Below are 16,949 nucleotides of genomic sequence, written 5' to 3'. Positions count from 1 at the left end.
TGGATGCCATATGTGTAAGCTACAAGTTAATATCCTGCGTTCCCCAAGACATGTGGAAGTTTTCTTCCAGCTTGTCCCTGAAGGCCTCATCATAGTCGATCAAAGCCAACCACCAATGTACTGATATGTTTCTAGAACCGAATCTGCATAAGCCAGTAGCAGCCCATATTGCTTAGGCTGTGCTGAACCCCAAATATTGGCTAACCTCGGAAAGGAACACATCCAATTGACCACGTTCTGGAATACCGCCACATAATTTCCATGCGTGCTCTTCTTCTTAACCTTCCTGTGTTTGCTGATCCTATCTTCCCAACAGCCAAAATATATCAATACCTACCTGCCTTCCTAATCTTCTTCCTCAAGCATTTCGGCACTTTCTCCCATAACTTGGATAATGCCACTAACCTCTAGAGTGACCCCTTTTCTCCTTCACCGCTTCCCTAGGAGAAGAAGACCCACTACCGCTGGATGAATCAGAAGAGGAAGAACTAAAGAAGGATGAAGAGCATGAAGCTCACCTAAGCTTCCTGTCCTTTCCATGCTTCCTCTTCCTGGATATCCTAGTCACTGACATGTCTCTCCCACTGCCTAAATTACCCGTTGTTGTAGAAGAATAATAATAATTTTATTCTTATATACCGCCAAAGCCATGGTAGTTCGAGGTGGTTTACAACAAAGAAGAGCTGGACAAACAGCGAATACAGGTACAATGTAAGATCATAAAAAAATATAGGAGAGCATGATACAGAGGTGAGGCATAAGAGAATTTGGGGAACAATTCAGTTAGGGTTGGAGAGGAAAGGCTTGAGAGGACTTGGTTACAAATCGGTTAAACAAGTTTGTTTTTACAAGTTTTCTGAAACGAGTGCGTGATAATGTTACCCAGCCAATCGTTTAGTTGACCTGCTTGGAAGGCAAGTGTTCTGTTCAGGTATCTTTTGTAACGGCAGGCCTTTAGTGTTGGGTGGTTAAATAGGTGTTGTCTGCATGTGGGTCTGGATGGGCATTCTAAGTTGAAGTGGGGAACCAACTGCTTGGTCCCGGCTCCTTGTGTTCTGTCAAGCAAGTGGTGCCGTCCAAAGCTGTCACCGTAACCACACCTGTGTCGCCAGCTGCTGATACCGCTGCCTGACTCCACACCTCTGACCTCGATGAGCAGAGTGTGTCAGCCAATTGTGAAGTTCCAGCCGCGCCATCAGTCTCCACTGTTTACCGACCCTGAGATGGGGGCTACGGTACCTGAAACAGCAGAAAGATGAGCAGCAGAGGGCACTGCAACACCTGATAATTATCCAATTGGCAAACACAAACCGAAATTGCCCCCAGTGCTCGCTCCAGTGCCCCCTCCTCTATGCATGCCAAGACCGAACTATGGAGGAGGAGTGTGTGGCGCAGTGGTTGAATCTACAGCCTCAGCACCCTGGGGTTGTGGGTTCAAATCCCATACTGCTCCTTGTGACCCTGGGCAAGTCACTTAATCCTCCATAGCTCCAGGTACGTTAGATAAATTGTGAGCCCACCGGGACAGACAGGGAAAATGCTTGAGTACCTGATTGTAAAACCGCTTAGATAACCTTGATAGGCGGTATATAAAATCCTAATAAACTTGTAAAAAAACTTGTATTCCGGGTAAGGAGCTGGACCACAAAATGTGGGCCAATAATCTGGTCCCCAAACAGACTCAAACTGCCCAGGCTGCCAAAAACCCATAGGGTCTTCCAAATAAGTGTCTGAATGGGAGCTGTAGGGGCTGGGAAACCCTATAAATGCTCTCATTCAATGGGAAGGTACTTAAGCCTGCCCTGTCCAAGCCACGTCTACCTCAGGCTCACCAGCCAATCCCCGATCAAGCACAGCTGACACAGGTCGGGAACTCTCAGCCATGACCAGGAAAGCCTGCTCCTGTTCACCCACCAGAACCTCCCAGTTTTCCTGCTGTGCACCTGTCCGAGGGTAGGGGAGCTGAATATGGAGCTGGATCCTTTCCTTTCCTGCCCCTGGCATAAGAACCTTTTCTGGGGTGTTTCTTAGTCAAATCAGGACTCTCCAAGGCTAAAGCCGCTGGGGCCATGGCTTTGGATTTTTGAAGCAGCCATGGCAAAGGGGGCCCTACTGCCTACTGCCCCAAACCGGAGAAGACACGCCCAAACCCACCTGCTCCTCGCTGGCATTCTCATTGAAGGAGTTGCTGGCCAACAGGGACACCTCCTCTGTTGCCTCATCAGCAGAGGCTTTGATGGGCGAGTCGCCAGATGCCATCCCCAGCTGCCCAAAACCTCTGTGCACAGAAAATTTGCCTCCAAGGAACAAGAAGAAACCTACGACTCAGAGGCGACACCTTAAATATCTCCTGGAAGCCCCACCCCCTTCCCAATTCGTACCAATCATTTTCCATGCCTGCAGTGGGAACTTTTTAACTCCCGCCTAGCCCTGCTTGCTGACCTTCCCCTCTATACTCTTTTCTAGCCCTCCCTGCTACCTCCCAAGCCTCAACCTTTTGTGAGGCCCCTCCCTAAATCAAAAGGTCTTGGTGGGTGAACAACGAGGGCCAACCAGCCCCTTGTTAAGGTCGCCCATTGAGACAAAATCTCGGGCTCTAAATTCCCAAACATGTATGCAGATACTATTAAAAAGTGCAAGTACACAATGCTCCAACAAGAAGTCATGCTCATGCAGCGACAGCTCCAGACCTGCTGTAAAATTTTGACGATTAGGTGGTTCCACCTAGAGTGATTATCTGGTGTAAGCAGTTAAAATGCAGCATAATTGGCAACACTTGTTATATCACCAAAGGTCTACTCTAAGGGATTTCAGCTCTGAGAGGAGGGGTGAGAGTACAACTTTTGGGAATCCATGTGCTGTGCTGTGTGTTAGTGCAGTTTACTTGGGATTTTTCCCTGTTAGTCTTACTCCCTACAGCACAAGGACAGCTTTAGCACAACTTGTGTTAAAGAATAGTGCGGTGGACATGCATAACACTTGCAAAGTGGGTCAGTTTATTGATTGCTCCTGATGCAAAAACCATTCCAAAATTCAGAGTAATGTTTTACTCTACACCTAACACTGCATCTACCAGCTCAGAGCCAGGGTAAAGATGCAGTACAGGAACAAAGATATCATTGATCTTAATTGCAGCACTTTATCTTAGATGACCCATGACTTGAGCCTTCGGATCCCCCACCTCAAAAATGTCCCTGTTGGCCATTATGGGCTGTCCCATTCCCTAACCACAAAAGAATCCTAGATGGTTCAGTGGCCTGCTCCCTGATCCTCAACCCTCGTACCCCCAAAATTTCCCTAGTGATTGAGGAACTTTTTCTTATCATCCCCCACCCTGAAGATTTCCTTGGTGTCTCACTTGCCAGTCCTTTTCCCCTCAGAATCTCCAAATCCCACTTAAAGTTGGGGGAGGGGGGAAGGACAAGTGCAATGGCCGCATCCTGGAATACACTGTTTTTAGGATCAACCACCACCATTTTTCATGGAGGCAGCCTCACAACTTTTAATGTGCACAGGGAGTGGGTGGGGGTCTAATCTATTTGGATTACAAGGATCATTTGTAGGGTCAGGAGCTGGGTTCTGGGTAGGACCACCTGGGCCACTAGTGAGTTGGGAGGGGGGTTCTAGAGGTGGGGGCATCTAGAAGGAGGTCCACAAAGACATTGATTTATCCAGTGGATGAGGATAAGGGAGTCTGTGCTAGTGTCAACTGGTGGTCCTGCAGGACCTTCAGCTAACACTAGGGCATGCTCGTGTGTGCATACATTCCATGTACTTTAGTCTGTTACTACATGTTTTTTGTGCCAGGTCAATTTGCATACTGCATAGTGTACTGATCTAATGCAAGCTTATTGCATTGACCCCTGGGAGAATTCAGGTTACGTGCCTCTTTCTGATTGGTCTCTCAGCGCCTCTAATGGTATGTTAATGAGAGCCAATAAAGAACTAAATAATAGGAAGAAACTTACTTTTAGACACTGTACATCCAACTATTACAGGCACCATGTGTGTGCTGGTGGCTCTGGTCAGCAGCATGTAGGTACCTAAAAAGAGTTGCTAGTTGAAAAATTTGAGTGCATTCCCACTGTAATTTTTTTTAAAAAAAATATGTAATCTATAATATATATACAAGTAGAAATAGGAGGGTCAAATATATATTGAATTACAAATTCCTTTAGCATATTGACTGTCCTGAACTCAAAAGTGAAATATAATTGGACTCCATGACAAAGTCACTAGTTGCCATCTACTGGTGAAAGAAAAATATGCTCTATGTGTATAGCAGTGGTTCTCAACCTTTCTTATGTTGTGACACATCTGGCAAACGTTCATGTATATGACACACTCAGCATCATACTTTGTGGCTGAACCATACATTTTTTGTGAAAATTGGTGCAAGGGAATGATAAAATATTCATATGAGAATTTATTTTGGGCTCCTTTTACTAAATGGCGGTAGATGTTTCTACCACAAGCCGCGCTCTCCACTGTTTAAAGGAATTCTATGAGTAACAGAGGATTTAACTGTTTGTAGAAGGCAAGATTCCTTTTAAAGCAACTGAATTGAGTTTATTTTCTTTGTTTTGAGATTTGTATTAAAAAGATTTACTTATAGAATTCAGAGTCAAGTCTGATAACAAAAGATTAGGTTCTTACCTTGATAATCATGTTTCTTGTTAAGTATAGCAGTCCATACTGATTTCCACTAACCACAAACCTGTAGAAGGTAATCACTTTAAGATCTTAAACTCCTCCCCTTCTGCAGTGGAGAACAGCTCCCTCTCCAGTTGGTACCAAAGCAATCAAACTTCACTGAAACAAAAGAAAAGAGAAGGAGGGGCTTCCCCGGCAACAAACATATTCTGTTCTGCTCTGAAACTTAGGCAATAAAATAATGATCAATAAACATTTAACAATTTAACATTGAATGACAAATTACGCACATGAGGAGCTAGGAACCAACTTCTTAACTGCAAGTAGTGGGGGCTAGAGACCCCCCTTCCCCAAAGGGAGCCCCCTTTTTCTATAGCAATGTCTCAACGGAATCTTAGATACCATAGAAGTGGTCCCGAGACAAACACTGGCAACGTCTGAGGCAGAAATCAAGTGAATCAAAGATTACACAGGGTGGGCGGTAGTGATTCCTGTATATATTAACAGAAACTAGATTATCGAGGTAAGAACCTAATCCTTCATTCTGTTACATATACACAGGAGTGTACTTTAGCTGACGTACCAAAGCAGTGCCAGACGTCTAGGGAGGGACATATGAGCCTGCCCTCAGAACCAAAGACCCAAAAGAGGCATCTTCCTGAGCTGCCACATCCATTCTGTAGAATTTCATAAAAGTATAAAGAGTAGCCCAAGTAGCTAATCTACAGATTTCATCAGGCAAGACAGCCCAGGTCTCTGCTCAGGAAGCTACTACATCTCTTGTGAAATGCACTGTGAAGAGATAGGAGGCTTTTTCCAGCAGGCAATGTGGGAAGAAGAAATTTCCATGTGAATCCACCTGGCAATTGAGGCCTTGGAGGGGGCTGAGAAAACTTAATCTTGTGCCCCTCCTATATAATAACCAGAATTCAATAGTTGGACAAAATCTGTTCCCATTCTTTCTAGAAAGATGACAGATGCCCACCAATACAAGGAGTCTGTCATCTTGGTGTCATTGTTGCTTTTTTAGGGGCTGAGCCACCATGGGAGCCTGCGGGCTACTGGTGCCTGTAGCTGCTAAATTTCTGTCTGGACCCCTAAAATGACCTCCGAGATGAATAACTAGAGGAAAATTGATGTGATCTCATAAAGGCAGGAAAATTGCTTCTGCTGCGAGGGATTTGGGACGGCGGTCCACCACACTGGCCATGAGGTCGTCCAGTCCCTTGCCAAACAGCATCTGCCCCTTGAAGGGCAATCTGATGAAAGTGGCCCTGGAAGCTGAGTCACCCACCCATTGTCTGATTCAGAGCATCCAGCGGGCAGAAATAGAGTAAGCTGAAACTTTACTCAGGACTCTGATGCCATAAAGAGCAATCGGCCACATAATCCAATTCTTCCTTAAACATGTAGGGACTGGAATCCCCAAGCTCTGAGGAACTAGTCCACAATCTGATATGACAGGCCTGTGCCATGAAGGAAGCAGGTGCTATAGCTTTGATACCCAAAGCCAGAGCTTCAAACTCTTTTAAGGACCATGGCCACCTTATGGCCCTGTGTGTCCTTCAGCATCAAGCTTCAATGTACAGAGGTGTCAGAAATGAAATGGGTAGTGGAAGGTGATTTAACAAGGTGCACCGAGGGATTATTGCAGTGATCTGCTGCAACTCCTATCCCCTGGCTACTGGACCCCCGTCAGGGATCCCAACTCATCCAGAGATGTAGAAAAGCCATGCGACAATAAAGGCATGGAAAGAGACTTTCAATCATCCCAGTCCTGCTCTGAAGGGTCACTGATGCTAAAAGCTGGCATGGTATGAGGCGAAGACGCCTTCTTGGGAGAAGGATCCCCCTGATGCGGAGCTGGCACGCCTGTAGGCAGTGTTTCCTGGTCCTGTTAGGTAAGCTTTCCATAAAAGGCTGACAAAAAAAAAATTGGAAAGCATTGCATCGGAGGACCCGAGGCTTCTTGTGCAACCCCGAACTGGGGAACTGAAGATTCCTCTGCCACCATGAGCTTACGTTTCACCCATTGCTGCTCAGATCTTCTGAGCAGGATCTCTTCCCCTTAGACTGGATTTTTGGGGGTTCCAAGGAATTGTAGGACTGAATAGAGGCCAAGCTTAAAGCTCCCACCCCTTAGCATATGGAATACTTCCACTGCTCAACCAGTAATTCCTTCCAAACCATGCAAAAACACTAGAATGGCCTGGGGCATCCATGAGAAATAAACTCTAGGCAAATTGAGTGGTTTTGAGACAGAAAAAAATAAAGTTAAAAAAAAAAATCACTAAAAAACCAAGATGGCCACAGTCAGGAAATTTGCGCCAAAAATGGGCTGTTGGAGCTAAATGCAAAAATGAAAATAGTGATTTTAGGATTCTGGAGGAGGGAAAACTAAATCCTAACCTCAGAAACCCCTAAAAATGAAATTTCCAGATTCCCCCTCCCACACACACACACACATTGTCTCCATAGGGAATAATAGGAGTACTCGCTGTGACTTCTTGTGCCTGTGAGCTTGCAACAGCCTGCCTACAGGGAAAAGATTTTAGCCTCAGAAATGTGTCAGAACTGGGCCAAAGGAAATCTGGCTGACAGTCAGAATGATCTCAATCGCTGATTCCCACTCCTGATCTACCTCACATGGTGATGGGGGAGAAACTATGTAGTCGGCTCCATGATACCCAGAGGGTTTTTACAGAGGGGTCCCACAGCCTAAGCTCAAGCACCTGATTAAAACAATGGGTGAGCAGCTCCCAGGGGAACAGACTCCTGAAAGGACACAAAGCAGGCTGGCTCCACAGGTACTCGATAAGATAGGCCTAGGAACAGTTGTCCACCCATGTGGGACTGCGTCCTTTCCCTGGTGGAGTAAGTCCATGAAGGGACCTCTGAGCACCAAAGCCACAAATAAATGTTAAAAACCAACTGAAAAATACCTCAAAATAACAAAAAGCAGAACAGCAGAATAGAACACACTTTCTGAGTTTGCTTGCAAAAGGAAAAACTGAAGAGGGAGCTGTTCTCCACTGCAGAAGGGGAGGAGTTCAAGATCTTAAAGTGATATCGTTCTCCAATTTCATGGTTAGTGGGAATCAACAGCTAAAGTACTGATTCCTGTGTATATGTAACAGAATGTTATGAGATTACAGATTTAATGAGTTTATGCTGACTCTGGGATCCTTTGGGAAAGTCAGAACAGTATGTGATCTTAAGATGGCCAAACATGTTCAAAAAACTGTGAAAGCTAGGATGCTTGGGTGCATAAGGAAAGGAATGGCCAGTAGGAAAAAGGAGGTAATGCTCCTGCATAATACTCTGGTGAGATCTCATTTAGAATATTGTATACAATTCTGGAGACAGCACCTTCAAAAAGATAAACAGGATACAGTCAGTCCAGAAGAAGGCTACTAAAACGGTTGGAGTTGTTTGTCATAAAGCATTATGAGGACAGACTTAAAGAACTCAATATGTATACTCTTGAAGAAAGGCAGGTTAGGGGAGATATACATATATATGCCATGTAGGTACCAATTGAAAGGAAGCTCTGGAATGAGGAGGCATAGGATGATGGTAAAAAGGGATAGACTTAGAAGTAACCTTAGAAAATACTTTTTCATGGAAAGGGTGGTGAATGCGTAGAATGACTTCCCAGTGGAGGTGGTGAAGATGAAAAATGTATCTGAATTCACGAAAGCAGACTATATTGATCTTATGGTGTTTATCTGCCTTCATTTTTCTCTGTTTCAATCTCTGCTCTGACCTCAACCCTAGTTCCAACAGTAGACCCCCCTAATAAAGCAATGGAAGTCCAATAATTAAAAAAATCGATTGAATGAGTGCAAAATGTGGTAATGCATAAGATAACTTCTGCCGCTGGACTAGCAGCTCAGGATGTTGGACAATCTAATCAAACCACAGAATGTCTCTTATGTCAAGACTGTACAAGCCATAGAAAATCACCCTGTGATGGATGGAACAAAGAAAAAATTAGCAGCTAGAGCTAGCCTTTGAAGTCCATCGAATGACCAAATATTGACACCAAAACACCTCTTCAATTTCTGTGACAAGAACAAAACATGGAATTAAATACATATTCATCTCATTGAAGGGCTGATGCAGAAAGCTACTGTGGACCAAACCTCACATTTTAGTGCGATAGACACTCTATTCCTGAACCTGTGGGTAGTCAATCCCTTTTGATGAGAATTATTATAGGGAGCTTCATTAGCATTCTCTTGCTCCGCCTCCCATCCCTTTGGGCTGTCTTCCAATTCCTCAGTTGTCTCTTTACAAGCAAGATGGTAGGAGCCGTTCTTTTCTGCTTGTGTTTAATTTCAATTACATTTGGTCTTTTTTGCTAACCAATTGTGACACTTTTCAATGCTGCAGAGGATCCTACTCTTGGGACAGCTCTGGCTGCGGGAGATTGCAGACTCTGAGGTCGAGGGTCTGCTTCCAAGGGGCAGACTGCTATGCAGTTCACCCACTTGGACAGCTACATTAACAGTTTGGGGGCTCAGGGACTGTTCCCTTGGGAGTAAAGCTCAACCCCAGGTTAGTACTCAAGGGGCTTGAGTGCAGGCTGAGTGTCTCTGTGGCAATTTTCTTTACTAAAAAGAGAAGTTATTACTTTTGCACAGATCTAGCAAGATCAGCTGCTTTTCTCCCCATTTGCATGCACGAGGTCTGGTTGGGGATAAGGTCTCCAGCCAGTTCGTTGAAAATAAAATCAATCACATTAGATCTGTGCAAAAGTAATAACTTCTCTTTTTAGTAAAGAAAACTGCCACAGAGACACTCAGCCCCTCGAGTACGAACCTGGGGTTGAGATTTATCTCCTAGTCACTTAGTCCTCCATAGCCCCAGGTACGTTAGATAGATTGTGAGCCCACTGGGACAGATAGGGAAAATGCTTGAGTACCTGATTGTTAAACCGCTTAGATAACCTTGATAGGCGGTATATAAAAACCTAATAAACTTAAACTTAGACCAGTGTTCTTCAACCTTTTTACACCCGTGGACCGGCAGAAAAAAAAGAATTATTTTGTGGACCGGACTAAAATTTAAAAACCCTGTTTCCGCCCCATCTCCGCGAGCTCGGTCCCCACAAATCATCTGATCCCATCCACACAAGCCTCAGTTATGATTTTATATTGAATGTATTTTATTAAAGTATAAAAAGAAACAATATTCTGTACAATTGTCATTTTATAAATACAAATAATTCAGAGCAAGGATCAACAAAACCTCTGTCTCCCCTCCCCTTCACATATATCCCCTCTACTATCAAGAAAACTGAACAAGCCAAATTATTACAGAATGCTACACAGAAATATCATGCTAACAGAATACTGCAGTCACACATGACAGGAATAGTTTAATGGGAGGGAAACTAGGGCAACTGCCCCCTGGTCAGAGAGCGCCCTAAGCCATCTGGAAGCTAAAGAAGCACTGCCTGGGTTTTGCACTCCCCAGTTATGTCTAACACCAGCTCTAGCAGGATATATATTTCAAATCTGATATATTCTAATCACAAAATAGAAATAAAATTATTTTTTTCTACCTTTTGTCGTCTCTGGTTTCTGCTTTCAATCTTCTTTTCACTCTCTTCCTTCCAGCGTCTGCCCTCTCTGTCTCTTCAATCCAGCATCTGCCCCTTCCATCCACTGTGTCATCTCCCCCTTCCATATGGTATCTGTCTTCTTTCTATGCCCCTTTCCATCCAGCTTGTGCCCCCTCTCTCCTTTTTACATGATTCATTTCAGCTTCACTGCTCTCATTTTTCTCTCCTACACCAGATCTATCATTGTTGTCCCTCTCTGCTTATTTTTCTGCTGACCCCTTCCTATCATCAATCTCTCTACTTTCTCATGCCTGTGTCTCCCCTTCCCCTCCTCTTATCTCTCTGCCAGCTGTTTCCTTCCTTTTTTCCTTCTCCCTTCCCTCCTCCTCCTGTCCAGCAGTAACTCTCTTCCCTTCCTCCCCTCCCAGCAGCATCTCTCCTTCTCCCTCTCCAGTAGCAGCTGTCCCTTTTTTTCCCTTGCCCAGCAGCTTCCCAGATTCCTTTCCCTCCTCCCCTTCCAGCAGCATCTCTCCTTCTCCCTCTCCAGTAGCAGCTGTCCCTTTTTTTCCTTGCCCAGCAGCTTCCCAGATTCCTTTCCCTCCTCCCCTCCCAGAAGCATCTATCCTCCTTCTCCAGTAGCAGCTGTCCCTTTTTTTCCTTGCCCAGCAGCTTCCCAGATTCCTTTCCCTCCTCCCCTCCCAGAAGCATCTCTCCTCCCTCTCCAGTAGCAGCTGTCCCTTTTTTCCCTTGCCCTGCAGCTTCCCAGATTCCTTTCCCTCCTCCCCTCCCAGCAGCATCTCTCCTTCTCCCTCTCCAGTAGCAGCTGTCCCTTTTTTTCCTTGCCCAGCAGCTTCCCAGATTCCTTTCCCTCCTCCTCTCCCAGAAGCATCTCTCCTTCTCCCTCTCCAGTAGCAGCTGTCCCTTTTTTTCCTTGCCCACCAGCTTCCCAGATTCCTTTCCCTCCTCCCCTCCCAGAAGCATCTCTCCTTCTCCCTCTCCAGTAACAGCTGTGCCTTTTTTCCCTTGCCCACCAGCTTCCCAGATTCCTTTCCCTCCTCCCCTCCCAGCAGCATCTCTCCTTCTCCCTCTCCAGTAGCAGCTGTCCCTTTTTTTCCTTGCCCACCAGCTTCACAGATCCTTTCCCTCCTCCCCTCCCAGAAGCATCTCTCCTTCTCCCTCTCCAGTAGCAGCTGTCCCTTTTTTTCCCTTGCCCAGCAGCTTCCCAGATTCCTTTCCCTCCTCCCCTCCCAGCAGCATCTCTCCTTCTTCCTCTCCAGTAGCAGCTGTCCCTTTTTTTCCCTTGCCCAGCAGCTTCTGATAGTGGCTTTCTCCCCTCCCAGCAGCTCTTCTTACTTCCCAGCGCAGCAATTCAGGAAGGCAGCCTCAGGTCCTTTGTTGGGTCGCGCCACCTCTGAGGAAAGAGGAAGTTGCATCATCAGAGGCAGCCACGACTCAGCAAAAGCCCCGAGGCTGCCTTCGTGAATCGCTGCGCTGGGAAGTAAAGGAGAGCTGCAGAGAGGGGAGAAAGCCACTGTCAGAGGCTCCCCAAGATCTCTCCGGCCCAGCGCAGACTTCAGATGTTGATCTTGCCGGCCCTGCAGGAAGTTGAAGTGAGTCAATCTTGCCGGCCCTACGCGGATCGGCAAAAATTTCCTGCGGGCCGGCACCAGTCCGCGGACCGGCGGTTGAAGAACTGTGTCCTAGACAGATACCCCCCTCCTTTTTAAAAAAAAACTATTATCCAACATGTTGATATTGCGTATTCTCACAAATTGTATTCTGTTTTTCACTGACTCTTCAGTGACATTTTCGTCATTTGTATTCTGAAATTCGCTGGCTGTCCAGTCCTCTTCACTGTAACATGCTAATATTATGTTTCTCACTAATTGTACTCTGTAATCACTGTAATTCGCTGATTGTACAGCTCTCTTCACTATAAACCGCTTAGAAGTCGCAAGATTGTGGCAGAATGGAGGCTGCAAACTATAGACCGGTGAGTCTCACATCAATAGTGAGCAAGCTGATGGAAACTCTAATCAAACGTCAATTGGATACGATCCTGGACGAGGAGAATCTACGGGATCCCCGTCAACATGGATTTACTATGGGGAGATCCTGCCAATCCAACCTGATCAGCTTCTTTGACTGGGTGACGAGGAAGCTGGATGTTGGGGAGCCCCTGGACATTGTGTACTTAGACTTCAGCAAAGCTTTCGATAGCGTACCACATCGCAGGCTGTTGAGCAAAATGAGTTCTATAGGATTGGGTGACACTTTGACAAAATGGGTTGAGAACTGGCTTGGAGGCAGGCGTCAGCGGGTGGTGGTGAATGGCACCCCCTCTGAAATGACGGAGGTGATCAGTGGAGTGCCGCAGGGCTCGGTCTTGGGCCCGATCCTGTTCAATATCTTTATAAGAGACTTGGCAGAAGGGCTTCGAGGTAAAATAACGTTATTCGCAGATGACGCCAAACTATGCAATGTAGTAGAAAGGAGTGCAACGGTCAAAAACTCAATGTCCGACAATATGAAGCACGACCTACTCCTATTGGAGCGCTGGTCTAGGATCTGGCAACTAGGTTTCAATGCCAAAAAATGCAAAGTCATGCACCTTGGCAGCCAAAATCCATGCAAAACTTACTCCCTTAATGGCGAGATCCTAGCAAGGACTGTAGCAGAACGGGACTTAGGGGTGATCATCAGTGAAGATATGAAGACTGCCAATCAAGTGGAACAGGCTTCATCTAAGGCTAGACAAATCATAGGGTGTATACGTAGGGGTTTCGTCAATCATAAGCCTGAAGTCATTATGCCATTGTATAGATCCATGGTGAGACCCCATCTGGAATACTGTGTGCAATTCTGGAGGCCTCATTACCGCAAAGATGTGCTGAGACTGGAGTCGGTCCAGCGAATGGCCACCCGGATGGTCTCAGGACTCGAGGAACGGCTGGATAGGTTGCGGCTATACTCTCTCGAGGAACGCAGAGAGAAGGGAGACATGATCGAGACGTTCAAATATCTCACGGGCCGTATCGAGGTGGAAGAAGATATCTTCTTTTTCAAAGGTCCCACGGCTACAAGAGGGCATCCATGGAAACTCAGGGGAGGTAAGCTGCATGGTGACACCAGAAAGTACTTTTTCACCGAGAGAGTGGTGGATCGCTGGAATAGCCTTCCACTTCAGGTGATTGAGGCCAGCAGCGTGCCCGATTTTAAGACAAAATGGGATCGACATGTGGGTTCTCTTCACAGAGAAAGGTAGGGGAGGGTCATTGAGGTGGGCAGACTGGATGGGCCGTGGCCCTTATCTGCCGTCTATTTCTATGTTTCTATGTTTCTATAGAAAAAATAAAGTTATTATTTTTCAGGAAAATTGAGCTGTTCCGAGGCAGAGGCTTTTTTAAAATCAGGAAATCCAAGATGGCCACCAAAGCAATTTTAACGCCAAAAATGGCCCGAGGGAGCTATACTAGGGACTAAAAACTAGAAGCAGAGAACCCACATTAAAAAAAAAATCAATTTTAAAGACCTCCAATTTTGTTTTCTAGGCTGTCATTCTGTTACTCATGCGCCATGCTGTGTTCCTGGAGCTGTAAACAGCTAACAGAGAGAACCTCTGCCTCAACAAGCATGGCATCTGGACCATTTGTATCTTCGGACAGCCTCTCAGGCCCAACGAACTGGCCGGAGACCTCAATCCCATGCACACAAACAGGAGGAAGAACGCAGCTGATCTTGCTAGAGATCTGTGCAGAAGAAGTAACTTCTCTTTTTAATAAAGGAAACTGCCACAGAGCCACTCAGCCTGTGCTCAAGCCCACCAAGTACAAACCTGGGGTTGCCCAAGTGATTGTACTGCAAAGCAGTCTGCCCCTTGGAAGCAGACCCTCAACCTCCGAGTCTGCGCTCTCCCGTAGTCAGAGCTGTCCCAAGAGTGGGATCCTCTGTAGCATTGAAAAGTCTCACAAATGGTTAGTAAAACCCCCCAAATTTAATTGAAGGTAAAATAACTTGGCATAGTGCATCAAGTGGTTTCTGTGCAAGTTTACATCATTCCTGGTTAGGATACCATTTCTTCCTTGCTTCCACTGCATTGACTCTATTCTGGTCTCAGGATCTCAGTGATAGACCCAAGTCTCATCTCCAGTCACCAAATGATGAAAAAAATTCACTTGATCTTCACAGAGCATCTTCAAGTTCTCCTGAGAGCACTGGAGTCTTGTGGCCTTCTGGTGTCAGCATTCTTCTATCTTGCACTAACCTTGGACATGCCCAACTTTTCATGAATTATTTTCTAAACTGTACCTGCCGAGATGCCCATTTCTTCAGCTAGTCAGGAAACCTTAATTTGTTTGACAAAATTTAATCCTCAACTTTTTTGTACAGTACATTTCTGTGGAAGTTGCTTCCATAGGATGTCCAGTCATCTTCAATGGACTTTCTACCCAGCTTAAACTGCTGGCTCCAAAATTTTACTTTGCAGAACGATGGTGCAGACTCACCATAAACTGCAGCCATGCATTCATGGATCTCTTTTGGCTTTTTCCCTTCTTTTGTGAGAAATTTTATCACTGAAAGATGCTCCAAATCTAGCAGTTTCTTACTTGACATCCTGTGTCTTGGAATGTTAGACTTGAAACGACTAGGTCCCAATTTGTATTAGCAAAATAAAGACTGACTCACTCAGTAAAGCCAACATATGAGAAGGACAAGCGCTACTGTCTCAAAGCTCAGAGACTTGTAACTCTGAAGAGGGGAAGATAATCCTCTCTTAGAAAAAGAGTTTTGCATCCAATCATAGCTAGAAATGCAGTGAGGGCAAGTCCAACTCAAGAAGGCAACTGTTTATAATGCTTTCAATGATAATATGTTAATTCATTTTTGAAAAAAGTACAATAGGAGATTGCATTCAGGTTGTACAGAAGTGAACTTATCTTGTAAGCATAAAGCTATACTCAGGGTCCCGACGCGGCCCCGTTTCGGCGTCTGCTTCAGGAGACCCCGCCACACACACAAAATGCTTGCAAAAGAATCACACTAATAAAGGTGTTCAAACTGTGGCTGAAATACAAAAACCAAAAACAAAATGAAATGCTACAGATACAGACGCAGACACTCAAAAAGCTACTGAACCTGTGCAAGTTTCATCAAAATTAACAGCTGAAACGCATAAGAGGCACATAAATCATACATACCGGTCCGGTATGAGTCTGCACCATCGTTCTGCAAAGTAAAATTTTGGAGCCAGCAGTTTAAGCAGGGTAGAAAGTCCATTGAAGATGACCCTCATACTGGACATCCTATGGAAGCAACTTCCACAGAAATGTACCGGTCCGGTATGTATGATTTATGTGCCTCTTATGCGTTTCAGCTGTTAATTTTGATGAAACTTGCACAGGTTCAGTAGCTTTTTGAGTGTCTGCGTCTGTATCTGTAGCATTTCATTTTGTTTTTGGTTTTTGTATTTCAGACCACAGTTTGAACACCTTTATTAGTGTGATTCTTTTGCAAGCATTTTGTGTGTGTGGCGGGGTCTCCTGAAGCAGAGGCCGAAACGGGGCCGCGTCGGGACCCTGAGTATAGCTTTATGCTTACAAGATAAGTTCACTTCTGTACAACCTGAATGCAATCTCCTATTGTACTTTTTTCAAAAATGAATTAACATATTATCATTGAAAGCATTATAAACAGTTGCCTTCTTGAGTTGGACTTGCCCTCACTGCATTTCTAGCTATGATTGGATGCAAAACTCTTTTTCTAAGAGAGGATTATCTTCCCCTCTTCAGAGTTACAAGTCTTTGAGCTTTGAGACAGTAGCGCTTGTCCTTCTCATATGTTGGCTTTACTGAGTGAGTCAGTCTTTATTTTGCTATTTAACGTTTTTTCTGACTCTGGCTGATACATTGTCCCTGCTGTTGTGGAAACCCAATTTGTATTAGCCTTGTTCTGCTGTCCTGACTACATATGCATCCGGGGACAGAAAACACACACAGATAGCCAAAAAGAGAGATATGTTTATTCAGACCAACATCACATATTTATAGTCCCCCCCCCCCTTTGTACATGCCCAGCCACAAGCTAATAATCGGTGTAGCTTATAGGTTTCGTTTCTCAAGAACATAGGGAGGGAGGTTGGAAATGCCACAGCCAGTAGTCATAGTTACAGATAACAAAAAGAGACAATGTTTTTGTGTGATTGCTTGCATAGCAAAATAAGCTTATAAAGAATATACCCTTACAGGACTCACATTGATCAGCAACTGTGCATGAATGTCACAACATGCACAGAATTGTTTTCAACACGCTTGCTACTTTCTTCCAAACTCAGGCAGACCCCTGGTATTACAGTAGATATATTTTCTTCCGTTCTCCAGAGGGTTTGGGGTGGGGGGTGTTTTTATCTCTGAAACACATGTATTTCACCTTGCACTAGAGAAAACCAAACATGTTTCTCCGGCACTGAACGCGCTTACGAACTGTTTAGCTTCTCCACCCTCCTCCAGCGCCCACCTAAAAACACACCACTTAGGCTGGGGCTCTTAATAAGAGTACGCTAAGCTCGTACTCCTTTGTGTGACCAGTATTTGTTTATGCGCGAGCAAACACACGCTCACCCCCACCTCAATTTCTACCTCGCGTCGCAACCTCCCCTCCTTTCACAGCCCAGCCCCCCTCAACCGAAATTGGGAATCCTTCTCCGCCTCCTTCCGGGCACAGCCTAAAC

The 16,949-nt window shown here is 45.3% G+C and overlaps 1 protein-coding gene and 1 long non-coding RNA gene across 2 annotated transcripts in view; one reads left to right on the top strand and one right to left on the bottom strand.

The window, feature by feature from the left end:
* The window catches only part of TARS1 (threonyl-tRNA synthetase 1), a 143,705-nt gene that overhangs the window by 1,374 nt on the left and 125,382 nt on the right, over positions 1–16,949 (top strand). The window lies entirely within an intron of this gene.
* Positions 653–16,731, bottom strand: LOC117355158. Its single transcript, XR_004538310.1, has 3 exons — positions 16,474–16,731; positions 3,969–4,043; positions 653–1,239 (listed from the first exon to the last, which is right to left on the bottom strand). It is a non-coding gene; the product is annotated as an uncharacterized LOC117355158 (long non-coding RNA).

This window comes from Geotrypetes seraphini, chromosome 1, assembly GCF_902459505.1.
Source record: "Geotrypetes seraphini chromosome 1, aGeoSer1.1, whole genome shotgun sequence".
Classification (NCBI taxonomy): domain Eukaryota; kingdom Metazoa; phylum Chordata; class Amphibia; order Gymnophiona; family Dermophiidae; genus Geotrypetes; species Geotrypetes seraphini.
The sequence above is the reverse complement of the archived record's forward strand: the minus strand, read 5'-3'. Positions and strand labels throughout refer to the sequence as shown.